General features: G+C 39.0%; 1 protein-coding gene across 1 annotated transcript in view; it reads right to left on the bottom strand.

The window, feature by feature from the left end:
- MORC1 (MORC family CW-type zinc finger 1) overlaps positions 1-7,996 on the bottom strand; it is a 314,151-nt gene that overhangs the window by 281,537 nt on the left and 24,618 nt on the right. The gene's annotated exons all lie outside the window — the stretch shown is intronic.

The raw sequence follows: 7,996 nt of genomic DNA, 5'->3' as shown, positions 1-7,996 counted from the left end.
GTGCTCTAGAGCCCGCGAGCCACAACTACTGAGCCCGTGTGCCACAACTACTGAAGCCTGCACGCCTAGAGCCCGTGCTCTACAACAAGAGAAGCCACCACAATGAGAAGCCCGCACACCACAATGAAGAGTAGCCCCCAATCACTGCAACTAGAGAAAGCCCGCATGCAGCAACAAAGACCCAACGCAGCCAAAAAATAAATAAATAAAAATAAATAAATTTATTTAAAAAAGAACTGAATAGACATTTTTTCCAAAGAGGAAATGCAGATGGTCAACAGGCATATGGAAAGATGTTCAACATTGCTAATCATCAGAGAAATGCAAGTCAAAACTACCATGAGATATCACCTCACACCTGTCAGAATGGCTATCATCTAAAAGAACACAAATAACAAATGCTGGCGAGGATGTGGAGAAAAGGGAACCCTTGTATACTATTGGTGGGAATGTAAATTGGTACAGCCACTGTGGAAATCAGAATGGAGGTTTCTCAAAAAGCTAAAAATAGAACTGCCACACTACTCAGCAATTCCACTCTGGGTATATATTTGAAAGAAATAAAAACATTAATTCAAAAAGGTATATGTACCTCAATGTTCATAGCAGCTTTATTTACAATTGCCAAGATATGGAAGCAACCTAAGTGTCCATCAACAGATGAGTGGATAAAGAAGATGTGATATATATCACACACAATATACATACAATGGAATACTACTCAGCCATAAAAAAAGAATGAAATTTTGCCATTTGCAGCAACTTGGATGGACTTGGAGGGCATTATGCTAAGTGAAATAGGTCAGACAGAGAAAGACAAATACTATATGATATCACTTACATGTGGAATCTAAAAAAATAAAACAAACTAGCAAATACAACAAAAAAGAAGCAAACTCACAGATATAGAGAACAAACTAGTGGTTACCAGTGGGGATAGGGAAGAGGGGAGGGGTAATATAGGGATAGGGAATTAAGAGGTACAAGCTATTATGTATAAAACAGGCTATAAGAATATATTATATGACATGGGGAATACAGACAGTATTTTATAATAACTGTAAATGGAGTATAACTTTTAAAAATTGTGAATCATTATCCTGTACACCTGCAACTTATATAATAATTGTACATCAAGTATAGTTGAATTTAAAAAAAGAACATGGATTCCTAAAGAAGTTAAATGTTGAGTTACCCTATGACCCAGACATTCCATTTCTAGGCATAAACTCCCACAAAATGAAAATACATGTCCTCACAAAAACCTGTGCCTAAATGTTCACAGCAGTGTTACAATAGCTGAAAAGTACAAATAACTCAATTGTTCTTCAACTGATACAATAAGGAGCCACACAGTGTGCGGACTCCAAAGAAAAGGTAGAGCTAGGAGAGCAGAAGGTGCTGGAGGTGAGAACAGAGGGACCAGATCACATAGAGCCTTATAGGCCAAGTTAAGATATTTATTTTTTAATATTAAATAAAAGAGGAGGCAAAAGAATTGAAAACAGGGACTCAGTTATATGTGAATGTTCACTGCAACATTATTCACAATAGTCAAAATGTGGAAACGAACAAAGCATCCTTCAAGAGATGAATGAATCAATAATTTGTGGTATATATTCTTAAAATGGAATATTATTCAGTCATGAAAAGGAATGAAATTCTGATATATACAACATGGATAAATCTTGGAAATATTATGAAAAAAGCCAGATACAAAAGGACAAAAATTGTATGATTCCATTTGTATGAAACATCTAGAATAGATAAATTTATAGAGAAAGAACGTAGATTATATGTTAGTAGACACTGTGGTGAGGGGAAGTGAGAAGTTATTGCTTAATGGTTATAGAGTTTCTGTTTGTGAAGATGAAGAAGTTTTAGAAGTAGATAGTGGTGATGGCTGCACAGTATGAATGTACTTAATTTCACAGAATTGTACACTTAAAATGGTTAAAATGGCAAATTTTATGTTATATCTATTTTTATCATAATAACACATTAAAAAAAGAAAAAAAGGGAAGTTATTGGACTTCTCTGGCGGTCCAGTGGTTAAGACTCCATGCTTCCAATTCAGGGGGCGCGGGTTCAATCCCTGGTCAGGGAACTAAGATCCCACGTGCCACGTGGTGCCGCCGGAAAAAAAAAAAAAAAGGAAATCCATTAACAAGTTTACAATAGGCTGTGTAGGAGTGTGGGGCGTGACATGATCAAATTTAGGTTTTGCAAAGATCACTTGGGTTTTAGGGTTTTAGTATAGAAGAAGGATTGAATGAGTTCCAGGATATATGTGAGGAGACCAGTTAGATTTGCAGTGGGGGTGGACAGAAGTGGACAGATTTGAGATGTACAAATTTTATTTTTTATTTATATAAAGTTTGGCTAGGTGATTGGGTGAGAGGTAGGGAGGTAATAAAGATGTCAGTCTAGGGAATGCTGGAATAAGTCCAACTTTGAGTATGATGCATTGTGTGATGTCCATGGAGTGATATCAAGTAGAGAGTTTGCCATATGAGTCTGGAGCCCAGTGGAAATGTATAGACTAGAGATATAAAACAAAGACTTGAATCTCTCTTCTAAAAACTGTGATATTGTTGAGGCCACAAGACAAGACAATATGGACAAGTTAGGAAAAAATACAAAATTATACTTGATTAAATACCAAAATGTTTCATATCCAATAATAATTTTTGTAAACTATGGAAATATAGAAAAGGGAAAGACAAATGTAGTCCAGAATTACTAGACTATATTAGTAGAGGGATGGAATTAGCAGTCCCTGGGAAGATAGGCAAGATTTGGTTTATCTGAGAGAAGGCACAAATTTCAACAGGGCCAGTGGTGGAAAAGCTGTACTAATTAGTGAGAGACTTAAAAGGCTCAGCAAATATACAACTAAAGAAACAACTGGGGCTATGATAGATGGTATAACACAGTTATCCATCACCACCCATTGGGCACTTCAGACCATGGACTTAAGTCCAGAGAAGGCCAGGTGTGCTGGCCTCTCACCCCAGTGCCTCTGAAGCAGCCTGGCTTCCTAGCAGGACTCCAGCTCTCCTGCTGAACCTCTGTTCTGAGAGCCAACCATCACACCCAACTTGGCGCTAAGAGCCTCACCACTCTGCAGAGCACTCTTGCTGTTCCCTGTAGGTGAGGCCACCTGGCCTTGGGAAAGAGCCATTAAAGACCCAGGGCTATCAATGACTGCCACAGAGTAGCTAATGGAGGTGAGCCAATGAGAAAGCAATGTTCAAAGAGGAGCATCACTCTGGGGCTCTGAGTACAGCAGATCCCTTTCAAGCACAATGATTCATAATACATCCCTACTTCTGAATCAGTGTGCAGGTTATAATCCTAGATCCATTGCATGGAACTTGGCATAATGAAGGTCTGATGCAGTGTAACAGGTTTAGTGCCTCTATCCATACCTACCTATTAAGACTTATGGTTTAGAGATGGGAAAATGCACCAAATCAGATGAAATTTCAAAAAGGAAGAAAATATCTATTGTTGAAGAAACTGTGAAACCAGCACCATATATATATATATATATATATATGTGTGTGTGTGTGTGTGTGTGTGTATATACATATATATGTGTATATATATATATACACACATATATATATTTTTTAAGCAATTTGGCAGTATAGTAAATTTTCCTTAAAATTGGCACAGTCACTCTATCTCAAGGAAATGATCCTTAAGAAATAATCTAAAACCCAAAAATAAATTTTATGCACAAAGATGTTCATTATAGAATTATTTAAAATAGTAAAAAGTTGGGAAAATCTTAATGTTCAGCAATTAGCGAGTGGTTAAGTGAATTAAGACATTACCATGCATTATAATACTAGTCACCAAAAATATTTTCATAAAGATTTATTATTTTTATTTGTTTAAAATGTTTATATTTAGCATTAAGGCACAAAACCAAAACAGAAAAACTGTATATAGAATGTGAGTTTAAGTATGCTAAGAAGAAAAAAAGACAATGTTAAACAACAAAATAAATAGTAAGTTATCTCTGTGGTTCATGGAATTACAAGTGACTTTTTAAATCTCCAGCAGGACTTTACAGATTTTCTGCAATGAGCAGATGTTTATTTTGTCATTGTAAATAAATAAACATCTAATTAGAAAAAGCAGAAAACAAAAATGGGAGGGTAAATTGGAAATTATGATTGAATTATTTTACTTATATGAGATTCAGAATTATGCTACAATTTGTCCTGTCTGTTGACCACAAACACTGCCTTTCTTCTACGCAAAGTCATCCCCTTTCATCCCATATCAAGTCATTGGAATACCACTGTCAGAGGAAGTCCCAGGGCAGGCAATCTTTTCATGTTTGTCCTCAGGGAAGCTGGCTGGCCTGGGTTTGGGAGGAAGCTTTCCCGCCTCATGAGTGTCAAACTGATTTCAGCATGGTCCCTGTGCTATCACACCTAGTGTTGCAAGGTGCAAGGTCAGCGGGGGCAGCCTAGACTGACAGCTGGTGCATTGGGCTTTACCAACCTTGCTGAGTGGCTAGCCAGCTTGAAAAGGCAACAGGAAGCAGATGGCCAGCAGTCCCTTCTTTTGCTGGCCTGTAAGAACCATCTGGAGAAAAGGAAATTGATCCGCCCCCTGGAGAGGAAGGTGCCAGTAATAACTCTGATCCTCACATTTTACAATGTACAGTGTCCAGGGAGGAACTCAGGAATACCTGCTTCAGGAGCTGATGGGAAAACAATCCCAAGCATCACAACTCATAAGATATACATGGTAATCTTACTGGAGGGAGCAGCTTTCCGTGGGCCAGGAGCCCACAAGCCTCCACAACCTCACTAAAACAATCAGTGACTCACAGTGGCATCGTGAATGCCAGTGAAGCAGACGCAGAGAATGCAGAAAGTTCTTTCTTCTCCCAGGACTGCAGGCTGGACCATGACCACACTATGTGGGATTCTCCATCCCCCTGCATTTGCCTCTCAGTCTCCAAGTTCTCCAGCTGCCCTCCATGCTGCTGACTTAAAGTAGGTTCAGCAAGGAACCATCTGCAGCCTCAGAACAGTCACTCCAAGTGGCTTCAGATGCTTTCCCTTTGATTTAAATTTCTGGCTCTCCACATGGAGGCTATAATCCCCAGTTCTTTAGTGGTGGGAGTACCTGTGTTCTAGAAGTTTAAATGTAAATAAAGGGGTGCTCAAGTGACAGACATAAGAACAGAGAGAAAGAGGTAAAATGAGATACTCAGTCTCCTGCTTCTGAGGGTCAACGTGATGTTCCTTCCTTGTGCTTTCCTGCAACTCTGTAGCCCACAGATGGCCAGGTAGACACCGCTCCCTGGTTAAGGGCCTCCCAAGCCTCTTAGCCACCACCATGCGCAGCCCAGTGTAAGCCCATATAGTAACCCTGGGCAAACAGAAAAAATACCCCCTCCAGGCTGATGCAGCCCCTCTCCAGGGCACATGATATGGGGGGGAGGGAACAAGGCCTGAATTTCAGACCTCAGTCATCCCTCTGGTTGTGTTAAAGCAGTGACCAACCAGCACAACCATATGCAGAGACCCTGCCTGTGAGGTTTAGCCAGACTGTCTTCATCACCAACACAAACATAGGGCCCAAATTTTATCATTGGCATAAACTGCTATTCACTCAAGGACCTCAAAAACCATGGTTTAATAATGCATGCATGCATGCATTCACTTATTCAAAAAACAATTATCAAGGACTTACTCTGTGCTAGATGTCAAGATAAAATGTTGAGTGAGCCATGATCTCTACCTATAAAGTCTTCCATATGGTAAGGGAAATAGAAGTAAAAAAAAAAAAAATTAAAATACACACGTATATGTATATATCATACATATATATGTATCTCACATATTTGAGATACATAACAAGTGTTTGATAAGCATGGGAGGAAAAACTTCTGCAAGTTAGGGGAAAAATAAAGGCATTTTAGTTGATTTTTAAAGCTGTGGGTTAGACTTTGCCTTCCTATCAGAAATCTTACATTTATGGGGGGTTGGAAACAAACCCAGCTCAAAATCTACATTTTGCGCTTCTCAAGTAACTCTGCATGGCCATGACAAAGTTCTATACAATGAGATGTAAGACCATGATGTGAGACTCCCAAGAAGTTTCCTTAAAGGGAAAGGAAGGAATTTTTCTTCTTCTTGATGTCAGTTTGGAACTCAAATGTGATCATTAGAGCTCTGGAAGCCACCTTGGGTTCTGAGCATATTTAAGAAGTACGGAAGCAAGTGCTGACAATGGTAAGACAGAAAGAGAGGATCCTGGGGCTGAGATAATTGTGGGGCTGCCACACCATCCTCGGACTGCCTGTCTCTCAACTTCTTTTATGTGAAAGGAATTCAAATGTATTTCTTGTGTGAGCCACTTATAACATTTTTTTCCTGTCCTATAAGTCCAAATTTAATTCTAATGACATAGAGACTTAAAAGGGCATGTTGTGTTTTTTAAAATGACATAATGTTCATAATGGTTAGCAAGAGTGGATAAGGAGTATAGTAAAAAAAAATATAGATAGGTATTCTGGAAGTAGTTCAATTAGATTTGGGATGTCACTTGAAGGAATCTGGATGTTTGCATACAAAAGGGACATAGGCATAATTGTTTCTTTGGAAACTGTATAAAATGAAGGTGGATTAGAGAGGGGAGAAATCTGTGGCAAGGAAATCATTTAGAAAACTGTTGCTAGAGTTCAGGTGACAGATAAAAAAGGGTAGGGGAAGGTAGAAGCAATAAGGATGGAAAGGATGTGACCAGTTCAGAAGATAGTTCTGAGGTAGAATTAAAAGACTTGCCCTCCCAAAGGATAAGGAGGATGGAGTTCCTGATTCCATCTTGGTGGATGGTCATAGCATTAGCTAGAACAGGGATGCAGTAGGAGAAATAGATCAGGAGGCAGGTTCTAGTCAAGCTCCCCTATTAACTATTTGTCTTAAGAAGTTAGGCAAGTCACTTAACTACCCTACCTCCAAGAGTAAAAGTCAAAGAAGTAACAAAATGGGCACTGTGATGAGGTAAAGATGGGAAGTGAAGCCTGACGGGTTTCCCTGGGCTTGGTAAGGTGACTAGTAAAGTGTCTTTTCTGATGGCTTGCTAGGTTACAAAAGCAGAGGATGAGGTATCATGGAAAGCTGCACAAATATCAGGGAGCTAAATTTTCTTATGTGTTAAAGAAACATCCACTTTCTACCAGATCTTTTTGTTTCTACCCTGATTTGAAATTCAGCTTATGAGAACAGAACAAAAGAGAACTGACTTCAGGGACTGCTAGGAATTCAGTTCTGTTGAATGGTCTTCCTAAGAAAGATGTACTATTTTTCATTTTTATTTAGAATAAACCCTATACCCTTGTCCACAAATGAATTATGACCTCTAACAGTCACTTAGAGTGTGGTGCTGCAAGAGAAATACCCCTCTAGTGTTTCCCCAATTGGTTTCCGCCTTTTTTTTTTTTTTTTTTTAGTAAGCCCATTCCATCATCCCATTCAGCCTAATTCCTATTGCTGGCTGTGTTCTGCAATTAGTTCTCAACTCACAATGAAATTTTCATCAGCTGAGCCATTGCAGTTGAATGGAGGTAGTTGTGTCTCCAGGAAGTGGACAAGATGACCTAATCGGACTCTCTCATTTCTATTTCCAGGGATGCCATGAATACAACACAGCCTGCAGCATCCTCAGCATTGTGAAAGAACTGAACTTTTATATCTTTAAAATAATCAGGGCTCATTAGAAGCAGAATAGTGTAAATTAGTGACCCTATCACTGGAAGTTAGAACATGAAAGTTTTATTCCTAGCTTTATTACTGATTTACCACGAGACCTTGATTGACATGCTGCATTTTCCTCGGCCTTATTTTCTGTACCTGGAGAATCTGAGCCTACTTTCATTCTGTACCTTTTTTTTTTTTTTTTTTTTTTTTTTTTGCGGTACGTGAGCTTCTCACTGTTGTGGCCTCTCCCGTTGCGGAGCACA

Source organism: Physeter macrocephalus, chromosome 1 (assembly GCF_002837175.3).
Source record: "Physeter macrocephalus isolate SW-GA chromosome 1, ASM283717v5, whole genome shotgun sequence".
NCBI lineage: Eukaryota > Metazoa > Chordata > Mammalia > Artiodactyla > Physeteridae > Physeter > Physeter macrocephalus.
The sequence above is the reverse complement of the archived record's forward strand: the minus strand, read 5'-3'. Positions and strand labels throughout refer to the sequence as shown.